The following is a 15,294-nucleotide window of genomic DNA, read 5'->3' on the forward strand; positions in this document are numbered from 1 at the left end:
ATTGTTTTGCATTTTCTTGATGAGTCACAGAATAATGGTGGAACTTCTCATTTGATGGCATCTTAGATTTAATAAATACAGTAACATCTACCTCCGAAGGTTGCGAGACTTAAAAATTGGCAACAGATATTAGCTCAGCTGGCAATCTTTATTTATTTATTTTTCTGCTTTTTCTCCCCAAATCCTCCCAGTACGTAGTTGTATATTTTAGTTGTGGGTCCTTCTAGTTGTGGCATGTGGGATGCTGCCTCAGCATGGCCTAATGAGTGGTGCCATGTCCGCACCCAGGATGCGAACTGGCAAAACCCTGGGCCAGCAAAGCAGAGCGCGTGAACTTAACCCCCAGGCCACCGGGCCGGCCTCCGGGTTGTGAGATTTAAAGGAGCTATTGTACAGAGCATGCTTAGCTCAGTGCCTGGCCTGAGGCTGGAGGTTAATAACAGTAGCCACCCTAACACGGGGAGGAGGCAGTAGGACACAGTGCTTCAGAGCCACTGGCTAGACCGAGGTTCCAATTCCAAGGCTGCACTCACTGCCTTGGACCAGCTGTTTCATGTCTATGAGACAGTTCCCTCGTCTATCAAAACGCCAATCCTATAGTGTTTTTGTAAGAATTAAATTAGATATCATTTGGGGTAAAATTTAGCAACATCTCTCTAGATTACAAATGCACCTTCCCTTTTACCCAGCAGTCCATTTCCAGGGATGTATCCCACAGATCCCTTGCCGTACATGCAAGCTGCCATCACCACAAGGATAGGTGTTGCACCCTAATTTGTAACAGCAAAAAGGTTGGGTTTGGGGGGTGGTTAAACAAATAATGGTACATCTATCCAATGAAATATTATGCCACTATTTTAAAAATATAGCACTTAAAATATATGTTTGCTATGGAAAGATCTGCAGCATGCACTGTGCAGGAGAACCAGCAGTGCAGAACATTGTGGAGAGTGTGCTGTTTGTATAGAAGGAAGTATTCAATAAGTTGACGTGTGTAAAGCAGTGAACACAGTACCACATATACAGTGTAAGAGCCTGAATATACAAATGGACAATGGCCAGATCACATATTAAAACAGAACTCTGACCCACAGTCTGCAGCAACCAGCCCAGGAAACCAACCCATTATCTACAGACTAGCCCAGGAAGCCAGCCTGCTATCTCCAAATCAGACTTGGAGGAAGTCAGACCACTGTGTCCAGCAACCAGCCCAGGAAGCCAAACAATAACCCCTGCAGCAATCAGCCCCAAATGGCCAGGGATTAATTAATAACTGACAGCTTCCCTAATTTTTGTCCCGCTTCTAACATAGGACCAGCCAGTGACAGTCAAATGTGCACCCCTAACCAATCACATAGGACGTCCACCTCTAGTTAGCCCGCCTACAGCTTCCCCATGCCAACAGCCTCCACTCAGGGGGCATCTAGATCCTTCCCTTCTCTCCACTATAAAGCTTTACAGTCCTCTGCCTGCCTGAATGTCTGCCAAACTGCAAATGATGGGGGCCGACTCCCTTGCTATAGCAAACTCTGAGTAAATAGCCTTTGCTTGTTCATTATTTTTTTTTGAGGAAGATTAGCCCTGAGCTAACATCTGTTCCCAATCCTCCTCTTTTTGCTGAGGAAGCCTGGCCCTGAGCTAACATCCATGCCCATCTTCCTCTACTTTATACGTGGGATGCCTACCATAGCATGGCTTTTGGCAAGCGGTGCCACGTCCACACCCAGGATCCGAACCAGTGAACCCCAGGTCGCCAAGAAGCGGAACGTTCGAACTTAACCACTGCGCCACTGGGCTGGCCCCAAGCCTTTGCTTGTTCTGATTTGAATAGTCTTTATTTCCACAGGTTAGTGCTTGATAACTAGCAATTCTTCTTGTTGTTGCTAGTAGCAACGCAAGAGAATTCAGATGTTTTTCCTATTTATCTTTAGACAGTGGATGGACTTTCAGCCAACAGATGTCCTGTGAGGTCTCGGTGATGTCTTTGGTGGAACTTTGTCTTTGAGCAATGTCTTGGGAGCTTGGCTCCAAGCAGCCTGTGTATTTCTGTATCACATGGCAACCTTCCACCCTGAGTCTCTTCTAAACGTTAGACAGTTCCCTGTGAGGGCCGGGGCAAAGGCCTGAAATAAACATTAGCAATGGCCCAACAACTCATGCCCAACATGAGGTGAATCAAGAATTAAATTTGAAATGTCATCCTGACCCGAAGATCTTCTCCCTCCTTCTGAGAACAATGTCCTCTCACTTCTCTAGGCTTTTGGAATCAGGAGAACTTGGCTGCTTCAGCTGAATCGCTGAAAATGAAACTGTTAAAAGGCAATAATGATAACGAAGATGATAATATTAATATCAGCTACCTTTTATTGAGCATATACTGGCACTAACATGCATTATTTCATTTCATCTCCCCAACAACTCTGTGAGGTAGAATTGGGGAAACTGAGGCTCAGAGAGGTTAACTAACTAGCCCAAGGAATCAGAGCTGGAACCAGGAATAAAACTGGGTCTATTGGATTCCATCACACAATCTCGATACTGCTGTGTTAATCTCTAAACTACCTTCACAATCCAAAATTTTCCTGACAACATCCAGGATTATTATTCAAAACAATAAAGAGCTAAGAAAGGGGCTTCTGGGATCTAGAAGTACATGCCAAGCTGTGTATCCATTCAGTTACTGGGTGATTAACATGGTAGCTCCTAGATCCAGATAAGAACAGCTAAATCCTCTTCCAAGGCTCATTAAGATAAAGGACTTGCTCCAGCTGAGTCTTAAAGTCAGTGATCCTCTCCCCTGGACATTTCCCTGCAATAGTCTCACTGTCTTTCCCATCTTCACACACAGATTTTGTTTTTCCTTTCCTTGTGGCCCAGGCCATGTCCAGGTTTCCCATCATCACTCTATCAAGAAATCCAGGGACGTACCAGGAACTGCTTCCGCACAAGTGTTTTGCCAGGTAAGAGAGGATCTTATCAGAGAGTCCACTTCCACTCATGGGGCCACAAATGAGAGTAGGAACCCTCAATTTATTGAAATAATCCAATTCTACCCTTCATTAAAGCATCCGTCTTGTTGCCATTTATGACAATAATTACAGTAGGTTGTAGGATTTTTTAACTCCCTTGTGACTTCTGAAGTCCATACCTTCTGACTCCAAAGGAGTCCAGAATATAAAACTTAATTGTAGTCAAAATGTTGGATGTGTTTAATTAACTTGTAATTATACCTTCTTTTAAAAAGATATACATTAAAGACAAACAGCCCCATGGCCTATGGTTAGGTTCAGCATGCTTTTCTTCAGAGGCCTGAGTTTGTAGGTTCAGATCCAGGGTGAAGACATATACCACTCATCATGCTATGCTGTGGCAGCAACTCACATACAAAAAATAGAGGAAGATAGGAACAGATGATAGCTCAGGGTCACTGTTCCTCCAGCAAAAAGAGGAAGATTGGCAACAGATGTTAGCTCAGGGCCAATCATCCTCAGCAAAAAAAAAAAAGTTTGTGTATTTTAAGCTTTAATAGATATTGCTACACAGTTTTCTAATTACCAATTTGTACTCCTACCACAGTGGAGCAAAGTGTTCCAGTTGCTCCACATCCTCATCAACATTTGTTACTGTGACTCTTTTAAATTTTAGCCATTTAAAATACTACAGGGGCCAGCCTGGTGGCACAGTGGTTAAGTTCACATGTTCCCCTTTGGTAGTCCAGGGTTCGCTGGTTCGGATCCCGGGTGCGGACCTACACGCTGCTTGTCAAGTCATGCTGTGGCAGGCATCTCACATATAAAGTAGAGGAAGATGGGCATGGATGTTAGCTCAGGGCCAGTCTTCCTCAGAAGAAAGAGGATTGGTGGCAGATGTTACCTCAGGGCTAATCTTCCTCAAAAAAAACCCCCCACAATTTCAAATTGCAGTATTTCATTATAGTTTTAATGTAATTTCAAGGGCCACATACTAGTCCATTCTGTCAAGATACTAAAGTTTTTTATGTTACTAACCCACTATTGTTAAGCATTCAGAGGGTTTTTTTCTTTCAGTTTTTCACTTTAAAAAACACTTATATGATCATCATTTAACAATAATTTTGCATGCTAATATCAGGAATGAAAAAGGGGTTATCACTACCGATCTTCTACATATTAAAAAGATAATAAGGAAATAAACTGAACAACTTTATGTCAACAAATTCAACAATGTAAATGAGATGGAAATATTCCTTGAAAAATATAACTTTCTACACAAAATAAAACAAAAAGTCTGAATAATCCAATATGTACTTTAAAAATTGAATTATTAACAACCTTACCACAAAAAAAGCCCTAGGCCCAAGTAGTTTTACTGGTAAATCCTATCAAACATTTATGGAAGAAATAACACCAAATTTACAAAAAATCTTTCAGAAATTGATACTGAACACTTCAATCTCATGTTCATGTGCCCATGCACAGTAAGCCAAACCCTGAGACATTGGTGTTTGGAAGTGGAGAAAGGTTTATTAGAACTGGCTAAAATGAGAAGGTGGGAGGATAGGTTCTCTCAAATCCACCTTAAAAGAGAAGAGAGGAGGGGGTTTTACTGAGCTAAGGGGCTTGGCAGCAGGAATTTCAGAGAAACAAAGGTTAAATCCCTGTTTCTTTCACTCCCAATAAGCCCCTGGGCAATCTGACTTCTGGGCTCTCAACAGCAGCTGGGGGCTGGTTATCTGATGATCCTTGAAGGCATTCTTTTTCTTCTGTAAAACAAGCTCATAAATCCTTGTGACCCTTGAGTCACCCCTCAGGTTAAACAGGAAAACAACGAATTGACAAGATTAACTTCTTTTCATAACAAGGTCAAAAGGTAACCTTACTGAATATTTACAGTAATCCTCAGGTACCCGGCTTCAAAAGTAGAGGAGGAGGTAACGCTGGAGGTTTTTTTAAGTCTTTGCCAGTGTGATAAGTGAGAAACATTTCATGGTTTATTCTTTGATTACTATATAAGATTGAAGTTTTCTTATGTTTATGGGTTCTTTTCCCATTTTAAATCTGGATGTTTGTCTTTTCTGACTGAATTTTAAGAGCTTGATACAAAGTGAAGATATTATTCCTTCAGCTGTCAAATATGTTACAAACAGAAGCTACTTTTTAAAACCCCGAGCAATGGATTTTATATGACAGCTCTGTGTACAAGAGGCAAGAACGTGGGGTGGTACATGGATTATGAAATAAAAAGCCCTCCGTGTGCAGCCCTCCACCTACCTGCTGTGGCCTAAAATACCTACTCACCATTAGAGAACTTTTGAGTTAAGGCATTATCTCAAAAGATCAAAAATTCGAGAGGAGTGTGCCACTAATCCAGTTAAAAGAATACTCATTCCTCTGTATCAAGAGATCACTTACTAGATAACGGAGCTGGGAGGCTGACAGCAGGGCTGGTGAACACTGGCCCCTCTGGAGCCTCAGGCCTGGGAGTGAAGGAGGGCTGGTTCCCCAGAGGTCACCACACTTTCCCCAGCTTGGCTGTGCACATCTGCAGTCTCAAGTCTCTAAGTTCCAGAATCCTGGAGCCAACTGCTCATCAAAAGTCTCTATGAAACCTCCACCCTGTAAGCAAGCTGGAGCAAGGGCTGTCGGGTCCCCAGTGTTCTTAGCCTGCCACCCCTTAGACAGAGCCTCCACCTACACGTGGAACCTGGGTGGAGGAAGGAGCCCCTGTCTTCTCAGCCACACTCCCCAGAGCTGGGGGATGAGAAATGCTGGAGGCCTGGCCCTCCATATCCCTTGACTGGGAGCTGAGAGGAGAAGGAGCTCCATCTTCTTGGGAATACCTTCCCAGACAGGAGCTTCTGTGAACAAGCACGGGAACAGGGGAGGGGCAGGTTTGCCACAGATTCTTGCTATTCTTATCAAGATATAACAGGTTTTCTTTAATAAAGTTTTCTTCATTTGCTATGTACCCTTGTGACAATTTCCAGAGGTTTTAAGGGTTGGGATATATATATAATGTTCACCAGTTATGGTTGTTTCTCTGAAGAGTGGGTCCATACTGTATTTAAGTTTAAAAAATTTAAATTGAAAATCTAATACACAATTCAATTATTGGAAAACTTTTATGTAAGTCTGGGACACACTGAGTATGTGAATCTAGTTTTTCAACAGCAAATTTAATGGATTCTGAATTGAGATAAAGTGTTTTTGATAAAATTTTAGCATGCAATTTCGGATATGATGTCAATATAAAATACACCATGGATTCCAAAAACTTTTGAAGACATTAATGTGACATAGCTCATTCATAATTTTTTTATATTGACTCTGTTGAGTAAATATTGAAATGATAGTATTTTAGATAGACAGAGTTAAGTAAAATATGTTGTTAAAATTCATTTCACCTGTTTCTTTTTACTTTTTAAAATGTGGCTGCAAAAAGATTTTAAATTACCTGTGAGGCTTACTTTCTGGTTCTACAGGACAGCAATGCTATGGAGCAATGGGAGCCATAGAGGGTTAGAGAGAGAGGAAAGGCCCAACCCTAGAAAGGATAGATGAAGCAGAGGTCTGTCAAAGAAGCAAGAAGCAAACCTCAGAAGGCCCATATGTGTGGGTGGAGTGGGCAGGGGGTCTACATACAAGTCTACAGAGAACCATTGCTGGTTGGGTCTGTGCTATTTTCTAGGTGCTGTGCCAGGTGCTGCCTTCCTCTTACAAGGACCCTTTTGATTACATCAGGCCCACCCAGATAAACTAAGATAATCTCCCCACCTCAAGATCCTTAACTTAATCTAATCTGCAAAGTCCCTTTTGCCATATAAGGTAACATACTCACAGGTTCTGGGGGTTAGGACACAGATATCTTTGGGGGCCCTTTATTCAGCCTACCACACTGGGCTTACCCTTGAACTTCACTTATTAAAGGGCCAAGGAGCCCTCTTCAAGTCTGAGCCCATAAGAGAGTGCTTACATAAATTAATTCTAAATGTAATAGAAACAAATTACCAAATATAAGTTTATCTACTCTTGGCTTCTTATTACCAAAAAAACCCTAAAAAGTGTTTAGGTCTATTAGGAAATATGTATTTTATTAAAAGATTGTACTATGAAGTAACGTTTTTAGAAATTATGAAAGGGGGGGCCGGCTCCGTGGCTGAGAGGTTAACTTCGCGTGCTCTGCTGCGGCGGCCCAGGGTTCAGATCCTGGGCGCGGACATGGCACCACTCATCTGGCCACGTTGAGGCAGCATCCCACATCCCACAACTAGAAGGACCTGCAACTAAAATATACAACTATGTACGGGGGGCGGGGGGGGGGGGGGTTGGGGAGATAAAGAAGAAAAAAAAAAAGAAATTATGAAAGGTATTTATAAATGTGCCAAGCCACAGAATGCTAACGTAAGGACAGTTCACAATTGCTTAGTTTTTAGTTTATACTAAGGTCTGTAAAGGTTAAAAATTCTAATGAATATATGTAAGTAAAGCTACTAAAAATTAATACAGAAAACATCTTTGTATTCAAGGAAAGTAAAATGTATATTTTCAGTAAAGAAGGTATAAAGAATGGAAATATTTTTGTTTGTTTTGTTAAGAAAGATAAATTTGTCCTAAAGTACCAGGAGGGAAGAAAGAAAGCATGGAAAAAATTCTGAAACTAAAAAGAAAGTTAAGGAAGGTTTGTGAAAGAAGAACCCTAAAAAAGAGTTTTACACATGGTCAAATTGGCTAAGATTAAAATACATTTAATTAAGTGAATAAGTTTAATATCAGAAGTAAGCTGGTACAAAAATTAGAATTAGGCTTTCTCTCTTAAAAGGGACTATTTTCTTAAACTTAGTCTGCTCTTGATAGAGGTTATAAAAGGATTTTCCTTATCTTTGAGTAAGTCTACCTAAAAGGCAGAGATCTATATTTTGTTAAGATAATTTCCTATGTTCAAAAAGACTGAGGTCTCTTTATTAAGTTGGTTTTTTGTTTTCGGGTTTTTTTGGTTTTTTTACTATTTTAATGTTCTGTTTGCCCTGACTGTTTCTGTTGTCACTTTGTTTGAATGGATAACTAAGCATTGTTTCACAGCAACAAGATCAGCAGACACTTGATCTTGTTTGACCAAGTATTTTAAAGTCTTTTGATATTTCTGACAAGCTTCTTCCCCCAAATATTCAAATCCTGAATAAAGGCTTTCTTTTGACATGGAAGAAGGAAGAGAACTTCTCTGATGATTTTCAGAGGGCCCCTGAGGCTTCTCAAAGAAATTTGCTCTCTTCCTATAAGGAGAAAGATATTAAACTAATTAGGCTTATTTGGTATGTTAAATTACATGGGAAGCATTGTCAAATAATTGATGATAAACTTACTTAGGTGGTATTAAGTGAGTAAATGTTATTGATATAAATGTTTTAAAAATTATATAGCATTCCTAAAATTCTGATCTATCCTGGTTCTCAGCCATAATTCTAGTGATTATCTTGAAATGTAGTACGTCACAGAAATAGGCAAGTTTCTTTGTCAATTGCCCTTTTGATTCTTTCGTCATTTGCAGATAATTGCTGTTTTACTTTTATGATTTTTGCTTATACAAACATGTTTCACCTTCAGAGAGATTCATGGGAAGGACTCTGATACTTTAGAATACAGGTTTCCAATAAAATTTCAGATTATAAAACTGAACTGGGTAAGAACTTACAGAACTCTAACAGAGAAACTGAAGACTTCATGAAACTGCTAACAGAAAATTAAGATCAAGAATTGATTACACAGGACTGAATGAACTGATGAAGGCAATTATAATTTACATGACTTCTCATTTGAGATATTGCTGATTTTTGATGTTTTGGGTTTTTTTTCTTTCTAGATTTAAGGAAATCTTTTTCTCTTTTATTTCATGCTAATTATGACATAACAATTTGGTAAATTATACCTTTGTAAGCAAAATTGAAACATTTATCTTTTTCTCCCTATTTTATCCCTCTAGGATTTGGAAACTTAATCAGTGAGTATTGTTTTTGTGGCAATATAGTTCATAGCATAAGTTCAATAACAATCTGTACTCCTTATAACAGACACAACTGGAAACATTGGTTATATTACCAAGGCTTTGACTGAAATGTCATATTTGAGAGAAACACAGAGACTCAGATATGACAAGGCAGCTTTTGGGGAATAAAGGTTGACTTTCTGGACTAAAGCCGCTTGGAAATATTGGCCTGATACCTTGATACCTTGTTTACTGAGTTCCCAGCAACCTCACCTGGTGAGTAAAGAACGTCACTCCTCTGGCAGGTGCCAGGAACCTCGAAATATTTTGGGGGACCTTGAAAAGAGAGGAATTCACCCAAATCTAAGGTATTGCAGGTGAAGCCTGATGACAAATCCTTGGCTTGGCTTTCCTGGCCTCAACAGGCCTTTAAAGTTCAGTCTGCAATTCCTTATAAAAAGCTCCAGCAAAGCAGATTTGAAAGAACCTATATAATCCGTTGATATTCTTGCTGTACTTATGTAAATAATTGGGCCAAGTTTATTGAAACTAGACGTCTTTTGCAAACCAATGAGTCTTAATTGGCTATCTTTGGTAAAAATGAGGGTGATTTTAGAGAGAAAAATTATATTTCAATAGAAACTATAGTACACATTCATAGATATTAGGTTCTAGTTCTGATAATTATTTTGAGGTCTTTGTTTTCTATCTGTAAACTAGACCAGATACTGAATTCTTCTAGTCTCCTGAAATATCTGGCTACAAATCTCCAAACTAATGTTTTCAATTTTTTTCCATCATTTTCATTTGGAATCATTGAAAACTGAACCTGCCTTTTTCCAAGCTCTGCAGACTGAAGCTAGACAACTTGATACAAACTTAAGAGAGATTCATGTCTGTTGCTGTGTACGCCACTCAGAAAGATACCTGAACACCCAATGACATCATCAGAGGCATTTCAAGCTACAAAAGATGCTTTGACTCTGACATCTAGAGATCTTTTTGGCTGGCTGCTCTCTGGGCTCAGAAACTAATTTATAATTTGCTCTCACCATTAATCTTGTTTTTCTTTTTGTTTCACTAGAAATGACTTATGTTAGTAACTCAGGGATGGTTGAGACCAACATCTGGGAAATCTATGAACAAGCATCCTGCCTTCACTGATATAACCAAGGAACAGACCCCAATCAGGTGTGGTCACCTATCAAGGGTGCCCTCCCATCCCTCACTTGGTTCTTTCCCTTCTTGGGATCCCTGGTAATCTATCCTGCTCCTATTAATTTTTGGCCCTGTCTTTTTAACCTTCTTGTCCTCTAGGCTCCAACAATTCCATGTTAAACTGACGGTCATCCAAGGATTCTAGCCACTTCCAATGGCTGACCCACCTGGTCCTCATTCTCATTCCTACTGGACCCTTCAACAAGCTAAAAAAATACTTTTACTCCTCCTGGATAGAGGGCCTCCTTCTCAAGCCCTGTCAGCAGGAAGTAGCTTCAGAAGAAGAGACCTTTGCCCAGGATCCTTAAGATTAAGGAGGATAAAATCTCTCAGGGGGGAATGAGACAGGAACCAGGCTAATGAGACGGGCTGCAAGGCCCCTGGCCTAAAAAGATAAGGCCCCTAAACAGTCAGCAAACTAGGAGAATCAGATAGAGGCCACCAAGATCCACATTCCACAGCCTCTGGACTTTCCTGGGCCTACACATACACCCTAGCACCCAAGAGTCCACTGAAGGTGATCCTAGCCCCATTAACATCATAAAAATCACACCCAGGGCTGGAGAGCTAGCATGCTAATGACACATGCACTTCATGTTGAGTAACATGCTATGTGACAGTGCAGATGCAAGCACAGCCTCACCTATACATGCTATGACAAGGCCCTCCTCCCCAGTCTTTGCCTAATAAAAGCCCCACAATCCCATTCCCTAACAAGCTGGTCACCTGCCCCTTTCCTTTGTGCACAGGCTCCCTTGTGCCTCACCTGTGCACAAGCTAATAAACTTTTACCTTTCTACTCTCGTTTGTTGTCTTTCTTGATTTCCATCCTAGGAGACAATAAGAACCCAATGTGCTGGTAACAAAACTAGCCAATGAAGAAGATATCATCTTTACTCTCATTGCACAGATGAAATGAGACTTGGAGATGTTAAGCAACTTGGCAAAGGTCATCCAGAGAAGCAAGTGTGGGTGCAAGTGTGTACGTGGTATGTGTGTGTCTTTAGGAGAGGGATGGGGTCTCACTTTCAGCAGAATGCTAAATCATGAGCATGGTCCCAATGATTTCCTTTCTCTTCCCTCTTTTTCAATCTTGATACCTCCACCACACTTCCAGAAAATTGCTCATGTAAGGCTTGATCCCTATTCTTTCTACTTTGACATAACAGAGTTTAATATGAATAATATTGGAAGAAATAGCTATTCCTAGGCTACAGTAAACTGCATTTGCACCAAATGGGCCTCTCACTTCTCCAGACGTCACTCTGAGCAGCAAAGAAGGTCTGGCAACAACAATGAGGGGATGGTACATCCTGCACCCTTTGTTCTATTGTTTATGTTATCACCATGCTGCAGACTCAGGCACCCTTTGCACCTGCAGATTTTTCCACTCCACACAAGGCAACTAAGTAGGACTGAAGGGCAAAAGGGTGAGGGTGTTCACCATCAACAAGAAACCTTTATTGGAGAAGGCAGCACAAAGGAGACTGAATAGCAGAGAGGTTGCATAGGCAGGCCATATGGGTTCAAGCCTTGCCTCTGACGCCATGAGAGGGATACACTTGTGCAACTTACTTAGGTCTACATGGGTCTCAGTTTCCCCATCTGAAAATGGAGATAATAACAGCACCAGCTTCACAAGCTTGTCATGAATGCTGAACGATATTAGGAGTGCATAGTGCCTGGTCTGCAGCAAGCACTTAACAAACATTGGCTTCTATTACTGAAGATAGCTCTATGAGGCGTGCTAAGTGCTAAGCATGCAACACATAGCCTCTATCCACACCATCTAGGTAGGTTAGGGAGATGGGGCACACACTAAAAAAATAATTAATAATATAAGGTAGAAAATTGTCACATGAGTAGTACAGATACATACTACAGAAATACAAAGGAAGAAATAACAATGTTAGAAAAAAACCCTGCTGGATTACAGATGGCAGGCCAGAAAGGGAAGGGGACTTTACCAATGTCACAAAGCTAGTTTTGAAAAGAGTTGGGAGTAAAGTCTAGATCTCCTGATTCATACTATAAAACTGTTTCAGGAAACTATGCCACAATAGCACTAACGAAAATAATCTTAACAATAGCATTAGTTAACACTTTGAAGATACTTTTTATGTGCCAGGAATTTTCACATAATATCTTATTAAACCCTCATGGAAAACCTAGGAGAGAGGTATTACATTTTCCCCCATTTTACAGATGCAAAAGTCAAGGTACAGGAAGCATAAGCAATTTGCCCAAAGTCCGACAGCCAGAAAGTGGCCCAGCCAGGACTTAAATGAAGGTTTCTAAACAGTTATAATGGAGGACTATAATGAAAGAGAGGGAAGGCAGGGGAGCCAGAAGCAAGGGGAATGACAGACTGAATCTTGGCGGTAGAAATGGACATTCATGAAAAGTGAATGAACTGCTCTTACTGGAAGAGGAAATTCAGGTAGAGGAGTTAGAAAATATGGTTAGAACAGAGTATGGGGCAGAGAGAAGGGGGCTTGAATGTCACTCGAGGCAGCAAATTTTCTGTTTGTCTGCTTGGTTGGGGAGAAGGTAGGGACAGAAGACAGGAGCTTGACAATTCTATAGTTGTGTGTTTTCTTTTTAAGACTGATCTGGTCATAGACAGAATGAAGGAGAGTCCAGTGGCAAGGAGACTGGTCAGCAGCCAACTGTCACAGCTCCAAAGAAGGATGGGGTGTTTTTCAGGTGTTTCCCAACTTCCTGAGGTCACACAGCCACAAGTCTACTTCCCAATCTCACTATAGAGCATCAGGAGAGGCTAACACTCTCCACCCATCTCTCCCCACAGGCTGCAGTATTCCCACATCTGTATCAGTCAACAAAGCCCTTTGGGAATCATGAAGCTTCTTTTCTGCTACCGATGTTCAGATTTATCTGGCTCCCCAAGCCATCTGGCCGGCACTTTCACAAAGATCACCAGCTTTGGGCACCTCTGACTTTTGCTGACTGTGAAGCCATAAATCATTGTAAGAGGTCATTACCTAAGAACTTTAATTTTGCTGGGGATGTGCTGAACCAGTGGTCCCAGAAAGAGCAGGTGTAAGATGATGGGCTTCCATTAGATGCTTGGTGTCTCAGCCTTCCATTCCCTTATTCTTCCATTCCACCTGTCACTTTTAATTCAGCTCTTTCATCCCTCTTGGTTTCCTTTGCTTGTTTTCCTCCTGTCCTCCTTTCTCCCCAGGGAAGATCTTTGATCCTCAACTACACGTGGATGTCTTTCTCTGGAGCTTCCTAGGTTCCCCTCATCATGGCTACTCACAAAGTTAGGCCTCTTTTCCTTCATTTTCTCCAAGTCCCTCACAGAAGCTCCTTGCTTTCCATTCATTTGTTCAGGCTAGTCACAGGTTTATCCAAAGATCAGTAATTTGAGCTTCAGTTTTATGAATAGTCATCACTGGAGTAATTAGGAGAGAATCAGAAGTTGAGAATACAGCAACAAGCCTTGAGAAGTTTGTGATGCAGCCTCAGGTCAAGGTCCCTGCTTAGTGATCCCACCCCATGGCAGGCACTGAGCTAAACACTTTGCCCATCAGAGCTTACCAAAAGGCACTGCGAGGACCTGTGCTTCAGCAGATGCAGGTACTGGGTATACACGGTATTAAAATACACTGCATCAACCCTTTCTATTAGAGAGAGGGGAAAGTCTTCCTTTAAATCTGTTATGTCTTTAACAGCTCTCTTTCACTTGCTAAGCTCTCTTCTGAATAGAGAGCAGTTAGAAATTTAAAATCTCTGGATAAAATTTCAGGGCATATTTTATTTTCAATATATTCATTTTTCAGTAACCTATTTTTGGCAAATGGTACTAATTTTCCAATTATGGTCGTAATTAAATGCATCTTCCTTAAGTAAATGTATACAAGTAAAAGTGAGTCAATGCAAAGAAAAAGACAAACAACAATGGAACAGGTGTAGACAGATCTGGCAAAAAAAAAAGTAGTACTCAAATGCCTCAAGGTTGAGAAATACTGACCTATATATTTCACGAAATCCCCATCACCACCGTGGGGGGTTGCAGATAAGGAACTTAACCTCATAGAACATAAGCTACTTATCCAAGGTCAGCAGTTGCAAAGGGACAGGAACTAGCCCCGGATCTTAGGGAGCTTATACCCTATAGGGTAGGGCCACATCTGGAACACAGTACAGTATAATAGTTGAGGTATGTTTATTGCTAATTGAAAGTATGATGCCTTGCTTTGATGGGATATTATTAAAAGGATAATTATAAGGATTTCATAATGATGTTGAAAAATGCTCTTACTGCCAATGTTAAAAACAGCAATATATAAAATTATTTTGCATTCACTATTAAAAGGAACTTGCAAATGTGAAACCAATTGTTGGGTGGAAAGAGATTAAAGGTGGTTTACATGTCATAAAAAATGTACTTGATATTACTTAACATAATTTATGCAATTTGTGACATGCCAGGATTAAAACAAACCCCTATGTTGAATAGTCAAAAATATCCAGTTAATTAAATGCTAAGCAAGCAGCTAAGGATTGTTTCCTAACTCAGAACTTTATCTTCTGAGTGAATACTGAAATGCTTGTACTACACCACATGGCAAAAGATTTTGCTTTTGCTGTAAAGTGTATGCAGTCTAAGATCTGCTAGAAGAGAAGCTCTCCCGTAACCTCCAGACTGGATATCCATCCATCGAACATATTCATGTCACAGATCCACCAAGAGTACTAATAATTTCTGAGCCTATAAGAACACGTGGTTTGCAAAATAAAAATCTTATATTTCTGTATTAGTGAATGATCTGAGGTCCTCTGAGGTGTTTTCTTTTCTTTTCTTTTGAGGAAGATTAGCCCTGAGCTAACATCTGCTGCCAATCCTCCTCTTTTTGCTGAGGAAGACTGGCCCCGAGCTAACATCCATGCCCATCTTCCTCTACTTTATATGTGGGACGCCTGCCACAGCATGGATTGCCAAGTGGCGCCATGTCCGCACCCAGGATCTGAACCGGCAAACCCCAGGCCACCGAAGCAGAACATGTGCACTTAACCGCTGTGCCACCGGGCCAGCTCCTGAGCTGTTTTCTTAATTAACTTCCTTATAATCACGTATTTATTCATTTTCTC

At 40.8% G+C, this 15,294-nt stretch overlaps 1 protein-coding gene across 2 annotated transcripts in view; it reads left to right on the top strand.

Moving 5' to 3' along the window:
* REXO5 (RNA exonuclease 5) overlaps window positions 1–15,294 on the top strand; it is a 692,166-nt gene that overhangs the window by 603,741 nt on the left and 73,131 nt on the right. The window lies entirely within an intron of this gene.

The sequence above is a fragment of the Equus caballus genome, chromosome 13 (genome assembly GCF_041296265.1).
Source record: "Equus caballus isolate H_3958 breed thoroughbred chromosome 13, TB-T2T, whole genome shotgun sequence".
Classification (NCBI taxonomy): Eukaryota; Metazoa; Chordata; class Mammalia; order Perissodactyla; family Equidae; genus Equus; species Equus caballus.